This window comes from Vicia villosa, linkage group LG3 (genome assembly GCF_029867415.1).
Source record: "Vicia villosa cultivar HV-30 ecotype Madison, WI linkage group LG3, Vvil1.0, whole genome shotgun sequence".
Taxonomy (NCBI): domain Eukaryota; kingdom Viridiplantae; phylum Streptophyta; class Magnoliopsida; order Fabales; family Fabaceae; genus Vicia; species Vicia villosa.
In genome coordinates this window covers 160,862,708-160,881,077 of record NC_081182.1, presented here as the reverse complement: position 1 = coordinate 160,881,077, position 18,370 = coordinate 160,862,708, and positions in this window count along the sequence as shown.

Genomic DNA, 18,370 nt, shown 5'->3' with positions numbered 1-18,370 from the left:
CAGTTGACTTTTTCAGACGAATCGCGTTTCTGGAGATTTCAAATGAAACAGGCTATCCTCACCAAATGAATGGTATGAATGGATCACATTGAAGCATTAGAGGTTATTGAGCCATGTTTTGAGTTGTAGCATCATTTCCTGATTAAAAAGTCAGTTATTCAGTGAATTAGGTCAAAAAACCTAATTGTCGACCAGATGAAATTGATGACTGTAGGTCTTGAATTGAGATGTAATTTTCATTGGATTTTGTCATAGGGATTATTTGAGGATGATTGAAACTTTTGATTGACTTCCTGAGGATTTTTAGGGTTTCCCAGATGTGATCCCTGATTTCAGTCCCTGATAGTTCAAAACCCTTATCTGATGATTTGAATTTTCACTGTTGATCAATCCTTGTGTAGGAGATGTTCTGAGTCAATGGATTAGGTCAAAATGATGCACTTGGGGTCTTGAGGTCATGTCCCAAGTCATTAGATCAAATTCTGAGCAAAAGTCAGGAGTATGCTATCTTCAGTCAAAACCCTGATCTGGTTGGTTCAGAGCCTTTGAGCTTGTTGAAATGAATCTCTGAGGACCAAATGTTGATTGTTGATGAAGATAATTCTTTTGAGATGAAGGGAGAACAAAACCCTAATTGATTGTTACTTGTACTGATGAGTGATTTCTTGATTAAACCCTGCTGAGTCACAAGTAACAAACACAAACTATGCAATTTGTTAGAGATGCAAATGATGCATATGCAGATGATATGAGGTGGTATCTTAGGTAAAAAATTGGGGTATGACAGATGCCCCTATTTAAGTTTCTTCAACCTGAGATATGAAGATTGAAAATCTTCGTTTTGATAGGGTGGAAGAGACTTAAATATCAGAAGACGCAGATTTTGGACCTAAGATACCAAGATTGCGAGTGATGCAAGGATGTCTTTACCGAGGGAATATCATGAACTGACTCCACTGGGGAAAAGAGATTGGGAAGGATGTCTCAATCCGTTTTAGGAAGAGAATCCGTTTTTTCGGGAAAGCAAATGTATGCTTCACTAGGGAATGATAGCTTTGTAAGAAAAGCTTACCTATCGACATTATCGACTATCAGCATGGGGATAGACTTGTTTAATAATGCGAAGGTGAAAGGTATGAAACTGTATTACCAACTATCAGCATGGTGATAGACTTGACAAGGTAAAAGAGTTTCAAAGGTTCGGTTAATATTACCGACTATCAGCATGGTGATAGACATGTTTAATAATATAACCAGAACAAAAAGTTACCGACTACCAGCCTCGTGATAGTGGTTTTGAAGACATGATCAATTATCAGCCAAGTGACAAAATGATCCTGGAGACTTTGCTAGGGGAATTACTGGTTATTCAGCCTTGTGAACAGTAATAAGGCCCTAATTGTCAAATGGTCTTCATGATTGATTTCCTTGAGAGGAAAAAGCTTTTGAAAGAGACATAAGCTGCTCAAACGATGAGGCTATTGCTTATTGTCTATTTTTCACGACTCTGTTTGAGGAATCGGAACTTGAATCTCTGGTAAAGACAAGGTTCTATCCATGAATGAATTGGAAAGAAACAGTCAAACAAGACTTTGTACCCATGAGGAATGAACTCGAATGGGTATTTTCTCCTTTGTTTTGAGAGGAGAAAACTAAAGCAACCTTCTTCCACGAGGGATGATCTCAGTGGGGAACTGGAGAAAGAAGATGTTCTTTCTGCTTATGGGTGACAACCTACTGGAGAGATGACACGCCCGTACCTGTTTCTTTTTTTTCTTTTTTTCTTTTTTTTTTTTTTTTTGAGGACAGATATATCCTGAAAAATGCAAGAATGCATAAATGATGCAAATATGTATGAATGATGAATGTCATGAATGTAGCATGCATACTGACAATACTGACAGACAATGAAGTATATACTGGAGAAGGACCGACGTCGCAATACAACCAGATACTTGGCAAATGTTCTTCAACGCGGTGTAGATAACACAGGTGATGAATGGTGTTGCGTGCTTTAAACTTCTCTGGGGAAGATAAGCATTTTTCCTTATTGAGATGGAAGAACCTTTTCACTGGAGATAGAAAATCTTCGTTACTGGGGATAAAAGACCTTCTTCACTGGGGATAGAAGAGCTTCTTCACTGGGGATAGAAGAGCTTCTTTACCTCGAGGGATAATTGCTTCAAGAATTCTTTTCTGGGACAAGAATACCGTTGTTTCAACAATTTTTCAGGGAGAATCCTTTTGTTCATCCTATGGAGATGACTGCTGATGTTCCTTCCGTTGTTCACAACTCAAAGGAAAATTTCGCTTTTATTTTGAAAAAGAAAAGTGAAGTAAATTCATTTAAAACTTATTTTTTCTTTTTTTTGTTTCAAAAGTGAATAACACAATTAAAGCGTCATTTTGCAAGCTGAAAGAAATTAAAGATTGCAAACAAATGGGCACAAGGCTCAAATTTATTTAATAGGATGGTAATCAGCTAAAGGCGTGATTCCATGGAGTATTTACAAAAGTTGGAAATGGTAATTATGTGGAAAAGGCTACATTGAAAGCAATAACAACTATTCCCCCTAACAACTTTGAGTTCCAACTGTGCTTGTCGCTTCAGATTGGAGATGATTTGATTGAAGATCCTTTGATGAGAAAGACTCCTCAGGTGACGAAGTACGGACTGATGCAGTTACTTTGTCATGAATCCCTAATTTTTGCCTAGATTGCCCTTTCAGGTTTTCAATCTACCAGGATGAATTTTTTTCTGTTTATTGTCTCTAATTTTTGCCTGGACCGCCCTTTCAGGTTTTCAGTCCACCGAGACGCTCATTTTTGCCTAAGTCGCCCTTTGCGGGTTTTCGACTTACCGAGCTGTTCTTTTGTATTTTTTAGACAAAGTATTTCTTGACTGCATCAGCATTCACAGGATGTGGGAGTTCATCACCATCCATGGTTGCAAGAGTCATGGCGCCGCCAGAAAATGTTCTTTTGACAACATACGGGCCTTCGTAATTAGGAGACCATTTGCCCCTAGAATCTGGTTGAAAAGACAAGATCTTTTTAAGCACGAGGTCGCCTTCTTGAAATTCACGAGGTTGAACCTTTTTGTTGAAAGCTTGTTTCATTCTTGCTTGGTATAACTGTCCATGGCATAGAGCAGTCATACGTTTTTCTTCTATTAAGTTCAACTGATCGTATCTGCTTTGACACCATTCAGCCTCTGATAACTTAGTCTTCATGAGGACCCTCATTGATGGGATTTCAACTTCTACGGGGAGCACAGCTTCCATGCCGTATACTAGAGAAAAGGGAGTTGCCCCTGTTGAAGTACGCACTGAAGTACGGTACCCATGTAAAGCAAATGGCAGCATTTCATGCCAGTCTTTGTAAGTGACGACCATTTTCTGGACGATCTTCTTAATGTTCTTGTTGGCAGCTTCAACGGCGCCGTTCATTTTTGGTCTGTAAGGAGAAGAGTTATGATGCTCAATCTTGAATTCCTCACACAGTTCTTTCATCATTTTGTTATTCAAGTTTGAACCATTATCAGTAATGATCTTGCTGGGAACACCATATCGGCAAATGATGTTGTTCTTGATAAACCTCACAACCACTTGTCTTGTAACATTGGCGTAAGATGCTGCTTCGACCCATTTGGTGAAGTAATCAATTGCAACTAAGATGAAACGATGACCGTTTGAAGCTTTCGGTTCGATCATTCCAATCATGTCGATACCCCACATGGAGAAAGGCCATGGAGATGAGAGAACGTTGAGTAGAGTCGGTGGCACATGGATCTTATCTGCGTAGATCTGGCACTTGTGACATCTCTTCACGTGTTTATAACAGTCAGATTCCATTGTCAACCAATAGTATCCAGCTCTTAACATTTTCTTGGACATTGCATGCCCATTTGAATGAGTTCCAAAGGACCCTTCATGCACTTCATGCATTAACATGTCTGCTTCGTGTCTGTCCACGCATCTGAGCAAAACCATGTCGAAGTTTCTTTTGTATAACACATCTCCGTTTAGGAAGAAACTGCCAGAAAGCCTCCTTAGAGTTTTCTTATCTTTGTTTGATGCCCCAAGTGGGTACTCTTGAGTTTGAAGGAAGCGTTTGATGTCGTGAAACCACGGTTTATCATCGATGACTGCTTCAGTTGCAAACACATAGGCGGGCCTTTCAAGGCGCGTGATTTTGACTGTAGGCATATCATTCCAATGATTGACTTTGAACATGGAAGATAGAGTAGCTAAGGCGTCTGCCATTCGATTCTGATCTCGAGGTATATGATGCAATTCAACCTTGTTGAAGAAAGTCAACAGACGTCTTGCATAATCTCTGTAAGGAATCAAGCCAGGGTGGTAAGTTTCCCACTTGTCTTTGATTTGGTTGATCACGAGGGCTGAATCTCCATATATGTCTAGGATCTTGATCCTTAAATCAATGGCTTCTTCGAGACCCATGATACAAGCTTCATATTCTGCGATGTTGTTGGTGCAATCAAATAGTAGTCTGGCGGAGAACGGGATATGAGTAACCTTGGGAGTGATGATGATTGCCCCAATTCCATTGCCAAAAGCGTTTACTGCTCCATCAAAAATTAGGCCCCATCTTGATCCAGGCTCAGGACCTTCTTCTGGTAACGGTTCGTCACAATCTTTCATCTTCAAGTACAAGACATCTTCATCAGGAAAGTCAAACTTGAGAGATTGATATTCATTGATTGGTTGATGCGCCAAGTGATCGGCGAGAATGCTTCCTTTGACCGCTTTTTGAGCATGGTATTCAATGTCATATTCAGATAACAGCATTTGCCATCGGGCAATCCTTCCTGTTAAGGCAGGCTTTTCAAAGACGTACTTGATCGGATCCATTTTGGAGATTAACCAAGTAGTATTATTGATCATGTATTGGCGGAGACGTTTTGAAGCCCAAGCCAAAGCACAACACGTTTTTTCGAGCATGGAGTAACGAGACTCACAGTCTGTGAATTTCTTACTCAAGTAATAGATGGCATGCTCCTTCTTACCGGTTTCATCTTGCTGTCCAAGCATACAACCCATGGATTCTTCTAACACGGTAAGGTACATGATTAATGGTTTTCCTTCAACTGGAGGAATCAATATTGGTGGTTCTAACAGGTACTCTTTGATACTGTCGAACGCTTTCTGGCAATCTTCAGTCCATACAACCCCTTGATCTTTGCGGAGAAGCTTGAAAATTGGCCCACAAGTAGCAGTCATTTGAGAGATAAATCTGGAGATATAATTCAATCGTCCGAGAAATCCTCTTACTTGTTTTTCAGTCTTTGGTGCATGCATCTCCTTAATAGCTCTGACTTTGTCGGGATCTACTTCAATACCTCTTTGGCTGACAATGAAACCCAAGAGTTTTCCAGATCTAACCCCAAAAGTACATTTGTTAGGATTCAAGCGAAGCTGATATTTCCTTAGTCGTTGAAACAACTTCAAAAGGTATTCAATATGTTCTTCTTCTGTGCTGGATTTGGCTATCATGTCGTCCACATAAACTTCAATTTCTTTATGCATCATGTCATGAAAGAGAGTAGTCATTGCCCTTTGGTAAGTTGCGCCGGCATTCTTTAATCCAAACGGCATCACTTTGTAGCAAAAGGTACCCCATGGGGTGATGAAAGATGTCTTCTCCATGTCTTCGGGAGCCATCTTGATCTGATTATAACCGGAGAACCCGTCCATGAAGGAAAAGACGTTGAACTTAGCGGTGTTATCAACCAGCATGTCGATATGTGGTAATGGAAAGTCATCTTTTGGACTGGCCTTGTTCAAGTCACGGTAGTCAACACACATTCTAACTTTACCATCTTTCTTCGGAACTGGCACTATGTTGGCCAACCATTGAGGATACTCGGAGGTGACAAGAAAACCTGCGTCGAGCTGTTTTTGAACTTCCACTTTAATCTTGTTAGCCATATCAGGGTGAGTCCTTCGCAATTTCTGCTTAACTGGCGGACATTCTGGCTTTAACGGCAAATAATGCTGAACAATATTGGTATCCAACCCAGGCATGTCTTGGTAGGACCAGGCAAACACGTCAACATATTCTTTGAGAAGGTCTGTCAACTTACTCTTGATATCAGCATCAAGCAGCGATCCAATGGTCACTTCTTTTTTGTCTTCTTCAGAACCCAAGTTGATCTTTTCTAAAGGCTCTTTGTGAGGCAGAATGGCTCTTTCCTCGTGCTTAAGTAATCGAGAGATCTCGTCCGGGATCTCCTCTTCTTCCTCTTCTTCGGCTTCGAACACAGGAAACTCAAAGTTGGGAGAGGGCATAGGGTTATTGCATTCAATGGGTTTATCAATAGTAAATCTGCAAATATGATTTATATTTATTTCAGAAAATTTATGAATGCAAGAGTGTATGCAGATTTTTTTGAAAAAGTTTTTTTTTTATTATGTATTTTTTTTTGGTTTTTTAGGATTACCATTTCCAGAAAAAAAAGCAAAAATAAAACATATACTGTAGGGAATTCAAAATGACACTTTATTTATGATTCATTTTTGAAACAAAGCCCTAAACACAAACTCATTTGTCTTGGGCAGGACAAAGAGGGAAACTTTTAAAACAAAGCCCTATACACAAAGTTATTTGGGCGGAACATTTAAAAGCAAAGCCCTATAAAACATCTCTCTGCTTTGGGCAAGGCAGGAGGTCAAAATAACAGCGAGGTGATTACTTTGAGCGGCGAACAACATTCGGAACGTCGACAGCTTTCCAGTAGCAACGAACTCCTCTGTGTATTATGTATTCAGGAAAATTCTCTCCAGAATTATCTTCAGTATTGACATTGACCGCTGGTCGAGCAGGATTTGAAGGTCCTGGTTTGTCAACCTTGTTCTTTGTAGAGTTGAAACGGTCTTCTTCTACTTCTTGAAGAGCATAAGACGAGTCACAATCTTCAGAATTTTCAGGATGTATTTCCCAGTCTTCAGGATGAAGAGACTCATTGTCAGCGACACTTTCTGAGTCAATTGCGGGACCATCTTCCCCTTCATCTTCAAAAATGGCATTTATGTGATAATAACCATCTTCAGGATTGTTAATCTTGGCAGATGCATTGAAGTCAGTAATTTCAGGCTGCTGAGAAAATTGACAGGGCTGATAAGCCTCTTCTGGTTGACTACTATATTCAAAGGAATCTCCCCATCCAGTTGGTTGGATATCTTCAATCGCAATCTTTGAACTTTCAGGTGCAGTATATTTCACCATATAATCATATTTTCCACTTGGTTGTCCCAAGGTGTCCCAGATCTCTGCAGGAACAGGCTCAGTTTCGTTGCCTTTGGATTTCTCTGAAGGAGGGTATTGTTCTTCCTGAGATATGTATCCCGAGTCATTGAGATAACATTTCCATTCTTCTTCATCATCGGAGAGACCTTCTTCGATGCATTCTTCGATAAGGACATTAACCTCTTGAGGAATTGGGTTAAGGAATCCTCCACTAATGAATGTTTCTTTGATCGGACGAAGGGTTTCATCCTTCTTGGTGCAGTTTGAGAATGTTGGTGAACATCCGAGACCTGCTCTAGTTTCATTCTTGGTAGGGATCACAACTTGCCCCCAGCCAGTGGTAGTTCCATCTTTCACTACTTTTACTGCCTCTTTGTAAGAAGAGATCGATGTTTTCTTTTTGGAGGATTCATCTTCTAAAGAGAGACCTTGGAACTGCGTTCCTTCCAGATCATCAGCACTTATGAAAGAGAAATTGGATAAATGGCTCACCATCAAGGCTTGCTCTCCACTTATTGTTACCAATTTTCCATTTGTCACAAATTTTAACTTTTGATGGAGCGTAGAAGTTACTGCCCCTGCTTCATGGATCCATGGTCGTCCTAACAGACAGCTATAAGCAGCTTGAATGTCCATGACTTGGAAAGTGATTTGAAATGTACGTGGACCAATTGTCATGGGAAGGTTGACTTCGCCGATAACAGATTTTCGCGATCCATCAAATGCTTTGACAACTACACCACTGAACTTCATAGGCATTCCTTGGTAAGACAAGCGAGCAAGAGTCGTCTTTGGCATCACATTCAAGGAAGATCCGGTGTCTACCAACACATTGGACAAAGAGTCTGACTGACAGTTCATAGAAATGTGCAAAGCAAGATTGTGATTTCTACCCTCCTCGGGGAGTTCTTCATCACAGAAGCTTAAATTGTTACAAGCTGTTATGTTGGCTATTATCCCATCAAAGTGATCAACAGTCACATCATGATCTACAAAAGCTTGATCCAAGACTCTCATCAGGGCTTCCCTGTGGGCTTCAGAGTTTAAAAGCAATGAAAGTATTGAGATCTTTGAAGGAGTCTGCATAAGCTGATCCACAATTTTGTATTCACTTCTTTTGATAAGCTTCAAAATTTCGTCGAAGTCAGGATTCACATTGGTTCCACTGGATTGACCAACATCAGTGTTTGTATTACTAACAGGAGTTTCCTCAGGATTCCCTACTGGTGTATTCACAGGATTTTGTCCGGTAGCAGGAGCAACAGGCTGCTTTGGAGGTAGTGGAGTATACACACGTCCACTTCTTGTTACTCGACTCACATCAGCGATATTCACGACAGATGAAAGAGTAGGTAAAGGAACTTCTTGTCCATTCTTTATCATTGTAGCATTGTAGTTGTATGGAACTGCCTTGTCAGAGTCATAGGGAACAGGTCCAGGTAGACAAATGATCAAAGGAGCAATAGGAACCTTTGGCTTGTTGTAGGTAACTTCCATACGCTCAGGCATGTTGAAATGAGGAACGATGACGTTAACTGTAGGCATTTCCGAGTTGATATCTGAGACTAAAAGCTCATGCGGATAACATCCTATCATGTTAACTTCATTTTCATCCCTATTTCTGTAGATCTGAATAGTACCATTATCCAACAGTACTTGGAGATCTCTTCTCACAATCGAACATCCGTGAGGATCTACACAACATATGCTACAGGAACCATAGTGATGCTGGCGAAAACTCGGCCCTCGACAGAGAGTGGCGTGCATTTGTACCAAATCGGCTCTTGAGAAATTGATATTATAGACTCGGTACGGACCAGGACATCCATACACCATGTTTACAACATGCCCTCCATGATTGGGCAGCGGATTTGCTTGCACATTCGGATTCAAATTTCTGAAAGAGAGGAGATTAGATCTAACCAACCTCTGAACTTCATATTTCAAAGCTATGCAATGCTCAAGATCATGGCCAGGCGCTCCTTGATGATAAGGGCATGAGACCTCAGCTTTGTACCACCATGGAAGTTTCTCAGGTACTGGTGGTGGTGCTTTAGTTTGAACAAGACCTCTTTCAACCAAGGCAGGGTACAATTCTGTGTAGGTCATTGGAATCGGATCAAATTGTGGAGCTCTTTGTACACGATTCTGATTATTGTTAAACTGCTGAGCCTGTGGTCGAGGCTGTTGTTGTTGAAACTGCGGAGTAAACCCCGGATTCGGTGCGGTATTAACGGCTGGTGCAATAGCAGCTACCTGTCGTTGACGATTGACATTTCCTCTTGGCTTCCCTTGGGACACCATGTCAACACTTTGTTCCTTCTTCTTTTGGAAACCACTTCCGAACTTTTTGGTTCCGCTTGAAGATCCACCTTCTTTAGTTAGGCGTCCGGTTCGGACTCCTTCTTCTAGACGCATCCCCATGTTTACCATTTCGGTGAAATCACTTGGAGCACTAGCAACCATGCGTTCATAATAAAACGGACTGAGAGTATTCAAGAAGATCTTTGTCATCTCTTTCTCTTTTAATGGTGGATTAATCTGAGCAGCAGTTTCTCTCCATCGTTGGGCATACTCTTTGAAAGCTTCATGGTCTTTCTGAGCCATGGATCGAAGCTGATCTCTGTCCGGAGCCATATCCGAGTTATACTTGTATTGTCGGACAAAGGCCTCACCTAGGTCATTGAATGTTCGAATATTAGTGCTATCCAAGCCTGTGTACCACTTCAGTGCGGCACCAGTCAAACTGTCTTGAAAGTAATGGATAAGCAACTGATGATTATCTGCATAAGTAGACATCTTCCTGGCATACATCACAAGATGGCTTTGTGGACAAGAACTACCTTTGTACTTCTCAAAGTCTGGGACCTTAAACTTAGCAGGTATTTGTACACTGGGAACCAAACATAGCTCCTGGGCATTCTTTCCAAACAAATCTTTTCCACGGATAGCTTTAACTTCCAGCTGCATCTTGTTAAACTGCTCTTGGAGATCTCCCACAAGATTACGCTGATTCGTGCTATCACCTTGATCATGATAAATCTCATTGCCATCATAAGGAACAGTGTGAACCGCAGGGGTCGGAACTGTCATAATGGGTTGAGAAAGTGCCATAGTGACTTGAGAAAAAGTTACCCCCTGATTTGGAGTGAACTGTGAACTTTGTGCAGCAGGCGCTTCAGTTGTGGATGTTTGAACCCCAGAAACATTATGGCGGAAACCTGTACCAAAGCTGAAAGGCGGGCCCCAACCTTCCGGCATGGAGAAAGATGGAATGCCGAATGCAACTGTAGAAACTGGAGTAGTGACCTCAGATGTCACTGTTGCTTGACTGTTGGGTGGCGGCGGCTGATTCTGTGCGGCCATCAAGGAGTCAACCAGAGTAGTGAGACTTTCCAACTTTTCCTGAAGGGTGGTCACTGTACCACGGAGCTCAACATTCTCTTGTTCAGAGTGTTCCATTACTCTTCTTCTGCTTGAACGAGTATTGTATCTGTGATCTGATTGCGAACGCGGTCGAGAAACTTTGAGACGCGACAGCTTGACGATCTAATGGAGAAAGATCCAAAAGATAAGACTCTATACAACAGACTCGATATGCAGAATGATGTATGCAAAAAGAAATTTATGATTTTTCCAAATATTTTAAAGATTATTTTCTTGCAAACATTTGAACACAAACTATTCTTTTATTCATTCATTTTTTTTATTGCAATAATGGGAAATGTTACAACATTGGAGCGTAGCTCCTTACAAAAGCAAATGATAAATAAAAAGCTAAACAATCCTAAGCATCTTCATCAGACGAAGAACCAAATGCATTGTGCAGCTTGAGCTTCATGATTTCTTTCCCATAATAAGCTTTCAATTCGGCCTTTTCAGTCCTCAGCTTGTCAATCACATTCTTCCAATCATCAGGAGTCGGAGCGTTGCTTGTCGAGCCTTCCAGATTTTTCTTGCTTTCTTTGATGCACCTCTTGATTGCAGCGTCTTTCTGACGAATCTTCTCATCTTTACTCATGAGCCATCCATCTTGATAATAGAGAGTTTCTTCGTGATCTTTCACTCTTTTCTTCAACTTTCTATTTTCCACCTCAGTGCTACGAAACTTTTCTTCCCAAGCATCTTTTTCTGTCCTCATTTTAGCCAAAGTGTCTTGGTATTCTTCCATAGTGGGAATGTTGGGTCGTTGAAATACTGCAGGAAACATAGGTTTTTCATAAGCATAAGGCATTTGAAACTCCTTTGCTCTTTTCTTTACCCAGCAGGTGTAGGCGTCCATGGCAATGCAATTTCTTTCCTCACCTTTTTCTTTCCATCGGACGTCGTACCAAGCTCTCACCATTCTTGCTTTCAACCTTTTAGGATTATCCCCTTCTCGGTAGAAGTAACCTTCCACTGTGGGACCAACAGGTTTAACTGAATTTGCATACCCGAGTTGTCGTCGGGCTAGGACCGGATTGTAGTTAATTCCTCCTTGCGTACCAATGAGGGGTACGTTGGCGAACTCCCCACAACTATCAATGGTTTCTGTACCACAGCGAGCCAAGGTATACCAATGAATATCATTATTAGTAAGAGACATAAGTCTTCGAGGCCAACGCAAGCCTTCTCGGTTTTCCGTGAAAATAGGAGACTCAGGTAAGTGTGAAACAATCCATTTGAACAACAAAGGTGCACAACATACAATGATTCCACCGCCTTGGCGATTCCTATGATGGACAGAAAAATACATGTCACCAAGCAAAGTCGGAACAGGATTTCCAATCAGAAAGATCTTTATGGCATTGATATCAACAAAGTTGTCGACATTGGGAAACAGAACCAACCCATAGATGAGCAAGGCTAGTATGGCTTCAAAAGCTATCATGCTACCAGTTTCGATGAAATCAAAGGCTTTCTTTGTTAAGAAGTGTAAAGTTAAACCCGGGAGGTTTCCTTTGGTAGTCCAATTACTCTCTACTTCAGACTTTTTCATGTGGATACTTGCTGCAATGACGTGTGATTTAGGAATGGCTTCCAAACCATTGAAAGGTATTTTGTCAGACACAGGAATACCTAAAAGATTGGCATATTCTTCCAAGGTCGGTACCAACTGGTAGTCTGGAAAGGTGAAACACCGGTAGACGGGATCATAGAACTGAACCAGAGTTTTGAGAAGTCCTTCATCAACATGAGTGTTCAAAATAGGCAAAAGCTTTCCATAACTTTTCCTAAAATTAGAAGGATCTTGTACAGAAGATGCTAACTCTATCAGTCTTTCTACATCAGGCGCTTTGAAACCGTACTTTTTGGTATACCTTTTTTCCATAACTTAATCCTATAATGTTTGCAAAGAAAATTCTCTAAATTTTTTTGGAAAAATCATGTTTTTTTTTTTTTATGGAAAAAGATGGGTTTTTTAATGAATGTATGAATGCATGGATGCATGGATGCCACATATTCAAACATGGTAAAGCAAACATGGTAGTTCAAACATGGTAACACTAACATGGTACTACAAACATGGTAACGCAAACATGGTAACGCATAGGTTCAAAGGTCCAAAGTCACGAGCATGAGGTCAGAGAACCAAAATGGGATAGTTCTAGTTAATCACCTGCACAACATGTTCTACTGATACGTCAGAGTCTACATTTTTCTTTCGGATATTACCGGCTTTCCACAATTAAACTCATGAGCCAGCAATATTCTCAAGAAAAACTCGTCTGAGTGTGGTTCTCCGCATGACAACTAATCCAAGTCTTCACCTGAATAGTTTCTGCACCACAACCTAATAAGGCCAGGATGGGTTGGGGTTCTACGGCCAACTCAGCTTCTACAGTTCAATGAAAGTAATAATGTCTTCGCTACGAAACATGCTAAACATATATTACCAACAAGGAACCTCCACTGAGCGGAAGGATTCTCACGTGCGCCTGCACATGACTATACCCTCCACCTAATTTCTTATGTGTACTTAATCCGGGTTAGGATTTGTCCATTATGTATCACTTGTAACAGAACCACACATGTAATAGAACCAGAACCACACATATAACAAAATATGAAATAAAAAATAAAGCAAATAGAATTAACCCTTCCTTTGGAAACAATAAAAAGATGGTCCCCAGTGAAGTCGCCATTTTTCTGTCGCGGGCGAAAAATCGTTGTCTTTTTTTCGGGATGAGACACCTGATGCCTTCTTTGGGCTCGAGTGCTCAAAAAATGATTTTTCTTTTGTACCGACCAAACTTTTTATTGTTTCCAAAAGAGGAAAAGGAAAAAAGCTGCAATAACCTAAAAGTGGGGGGAGAGATCTTGGGTAAGAGGGTTGGTTATACGAAGGGAAGGTATTAACACCCAACGTATCTATAGTACTCTATAGGTTTCTTTGCTTTGTTTTTTCATTCCATGTTATTGAGAGGTTCTTGTGAAATAGGTGGGACCTAAGGTATTTGTTTGATTATGCTCGCAAAGATCATCGCGATCCTCTGCATACATATCCCCTAGAGGGAATCAGAGCATCTGTAGCTCGGGGTCTACGGGTGCTAAGGTTTGAATGGTTTGAGGGAGAAGTTTTGCTCGCCAAGGATACGACCTTGTGCCTACGTATTCTCAAAGGGATGTTGAGAAAGTCAGAGCAATCGTAGTTCCCACTTATGCTAGTGGAAGCAAAGGAAAAGAGACAAATGTCATCTAAATGTTCGATGTATCTAATCTATATCATCACATACATCTGTTTGTTTTTGTTTGAAAATCTTTTCATTATAAGCCCTGGGTCATGCCACTTATGGCGCTTAGAATGATAAAGATGTTTTTTGTTTGTTTAACCAGCCTTGTGGCAAAAACTTTCAATGAAGTCAGCTTTGTGACAAAAAGTTTTGATTAATCAGCCAGCCTTGTGGCAAAAGTTTCAATGAAGTCAGCCTTGTGACAAAAACTTTGATTAATCAGCCAGTATGGTGGCAAAACGGTTTGATTGATTAGCCAGCCTTGTGGCAAAAAGTTTGATTGATTGATTGTTTGTGATGATATAGAAGAGATACTCCTATCATAGAGATGATAAATGTCTAATCTCCTAGGGTATTTGATTTGGATATTGGGGATGCTTATAAGAAGCCCGTGGGTCCTTGTACGAAGCCCAAGAGGAGGCTATCCGAGGGTCCTTGCATTGTAAGCCCAAGAGGAGGCTATGGGAGGGACAATCCAGGGTCCTTGCATTGTAAGCCCAAGAGGAGGCTATGGGAGGGTCACTCGTTTGTACAAAGCCCAAGGGGAGGCATGGTATAGTTGGTTTGAGCTCTTAGAGCGATTTCACCGGGAAACCATACTCTATGTCCTAACCTAAACTAGGGAGATTCTTTGCACGAAGCCCAATAGGAGGCTATGGGGAACCTAGTGTTGTACTAAGTTGAACAAGCATATATAACACAATCACAAGTATGAACAAGTACGAACAAACATGAACAAGTACATGAACAAATATGAACAGTTATACATATATGACAAAGTGTGTGTATATAATGGAGTTTATGAAGGAAATATACCTGTAAGCATGCTCCATTTGTATACACGGGGGCTCGGGACTCATACTCGGGGAGAGGCCCTTTGAGTTTATTCAAAGCTATGTAAACAGGTATTTACAAAGGGGCTTGGGACTTATACCTACATGGAGGCCCATGGTATTTTTGGGAAGATTTAAAGAAAACCTCCATTTTTGATTTGTTGTTCAAAGTTAAAAAAAACAAACTGATCGAGGTATGTACAAAAAAGTGTATGTACAAAAAGGCGTACAATGAAATACCTAATTTCATGTACGGGAATGGGACTTATACCTACGTGGAGGCCCATGTTTTATTTTATAAAACATGGTTGATTGTTTATTTACAAACGCATCGTTTGGAAAACCGTTTGAAAGTTGTTTTGAAAGAAGTTTTCTGTACAAAGAAAAACTGTAAAAGAAAGAGGAAAGGGACTTATACTCTCTAATATTCGAGAGGCCCCACATCGTTTTGAAAATCAAATGATCAATTAAAAAGATTTAATCAATAGTTTCAAAAAGAAATGGTTTATCGTCTTTGAAAAGAATCGCGATCGCTTGTTTTAAATCGGTTTGAGTTTTGAAAGGAGTCAAATTAATCAAGATAAACAAAAAGATTATCTTCAATTAACACTTATATGATCAGGGTTTGCTCAAAAAATATTTACAAGTGATTAAGTTTGAAAATCAAATGAAAAATAATATTTAAAAGTATTAAAAATACTTAAAAATAAGTCATTTTAAACCTATTTAAAAATGTATCAAATAAATATTTTTTGATGATTTTTTTTGGTATTCTCAAAATATATGTGTTAAACAAGAAGTGTGTAAAAAATGAATGAAAAATGAATTAATTTGATGTGTTAAATAATTAAATGAAGTTGTAAAAGAAAAATGAAAGAAAAATAGTTGTAAAAAAAATGTTTTGGTCCCTAAGGGTGTTGAACCCGTGACCTTATGCTCACCACTCAAAAACTTAGCCAACTGGACCACGCGCGTGGTCTGTTTAACAATTGCAACGAATTTGTTATATTTTTGAATCAATTTCTAATTTCAGTTTCAAAATCTGGCGCCAAGAACACATGAACAATTTGAATTTGAAAATTCTGAAAACTGGATTGTTTTGATCAAGTGAATAGCCTATCTTGCTCGATTTTCCACAAGGAACATGATGGTACCATTTAATTTCATTTATTTTCACTCTAAGATCATTAATTTTCTGATGAACATGAAGAACCCTAATTCTATGATTCAATCTGAAATCGTGTATGTGCAAGATAAATAGCAATTGATTGAGGGTTAATGATCCTCATGTGTGCAGAAATGAGATGGTATGTTCATATTTCATTCATGATGCATGATTCATAGAGTTTGAAGTTCAAGTAGCTTACCTTCAAAAACGGCAAAAGTGAGAATCGAATTCTGCAAATGAGGAGTTCCAGTTGTTGTTTCTTGATCTGAACACCTTCAGTGGACCTTATGGAACATGTTTGGATGCCTGGAACAATTTGAAAACCTCTTGATCAATCCATGGTACTCGATCTGCAGTATGGTTCAAGTGAGGATCAAGCTTAGTGATTTTGGTGTTTCAGATCATGTATGATGGTTGGAACAGTTCATATGAAGTATATGGATGATGTTTAGAAGGTTAGTTTGGACAGAATTTGCTTGGTATGGATTTTGGCATGATAAGGCTAGTGTTATGCATATTTGGAGGTGAGATGATGATTCTGAGTTTTGGGATGATTTGAGGTGTGTGAATGGTTCAAACGCATCATATATGATGTTTATGAGATGTTAGAATCATTACTTTGGCCAGAACTTCAAGGGTTTGGAGGTTGGGATTTCTTCCTCACTTTGAAACTTAAAACTTGCAATTCAAGAAAGAAAGAGAAAACCTATCTTTTGTGAGGTTTTGGTGTGATTTTGAATGGAGTTTGGACCTCTATTTATAGGCCAAAGTGTCTGAATGCAGAGCCTTGCAACTTGCTTCTTCTTTGGTGATTTGGCATTTGGAGATAGAAAGGAATCTTACCATTTAATGCAAAATGGTTAAAGTGACTTAACCATGGTTATTTCTCTAAGCTTCTTATCTCTTTCCTATCTGATCCCAAACCAGAAAATATCTTCTAATTATTGCATTGGTGTGTCATCACTTGCATTATTTGGTAAGATAGTTCATAACTTTGGCAAAATGACTTGAAATTTCAAGTGAAATGGTCACTAATGGCAAAATTCAAAGCCATAGCTACACTCCATATTTTTTCATGCTCTTGGACATTTTGGAAAGCTCATGTTACATACTTCAAAACCCTAGTTGGAAGTTTCTTCAAGACCTTTAAGGAAATGGGTGAAAAAGATCCATGAACTTTGAGAAAAATGAAGTTTCAAGTGAAATTTTCCAAAGATGCCAACTTTGAAGCTCCATATCTCTTAAATGGTTGATCTTATGGAAAAAATTTATATGTGTCAAAGTTGTTTATTGGATCAAAATCTACAACTTTCATGTTGGAAGTTTTTTTCAGTTTGTAGGTGAAATTTTGAGAAATTCCCTTCCAAAGTTTGGAAAAAACCATGAAAAACACTTAGAAATTTTTCTAAGTATGAAAAGTCAAACTTTGACTTTTTGATTCTTGATTGATTTTCTTGATTTTTCTTGATCAAATGACTTCATATATCATATATTGATGATTCAAAACTTCAAAAGTCATGGTTGACCAAAATTCCCAAAAGTCAAAGGTGTTCTTGTACAGTTGACTTTTTCAGACGAATCGCGTTTCTGGAGATTTCAAATGAAACAGGCTATCCTCACCAAATGAATGGTATGAATGGATCACATTGAAGCATTAGAGGTTATTGAGCCATGTTTTGAGTTGTAGCATCATTTCCTGATTAAAAAGTCAGTTATTCAGTGAATTAGGTCAAAAAACCTAATTGTCGACCAGATGAAATTGATGACTGTAGGTCTTGAATTGAGATGTAATTTTCATTGGATTTTGTCATAGGGATTATTTGAGGATGATTGAAACTTTTGATTGACTTCCTGAGGATTTTTAGGGTTTCCCAGATGTGATCCCTGATTTCAGTCCCTGATAGTTCAAAACCCTTATCTGATGATTTGAATTTTCACTGTTGATCAATCCTTGTGTAGGAGATGTTCTGAGTCAATGGATTAGGTCAAAATGATGCACTTGGGGTCTTGAGGTCATGTCCCAAGTCATTAGATCAAATTCTGAGCAAAAGTCAGGAGTATGCTATCTTCAGTCAAAACCCTGATCTGGTTGGTTCAGAGCCTTTGAGCTTGTTGAAATGAATCTCTGAGGACCAAATGTTGATTGTTGATGAAGATAATTCTTTTGAGATGAAGGGAGAACAAAACCCTAATTGATTGTTACTTGTACTGATGAGTGATTTCTTGATTAAACCCTGCTGAGTCACAAGTAACAAACACAAACTATGCAATTTGTTAGAGATGCAAATGATGCATATGCAGATGATATGAGGTGGTATCTTAGGTCAAAAATTGGGGTATGACAATGATTCCCTACCAATTCTATTCATCATACCCTAAATCTATCA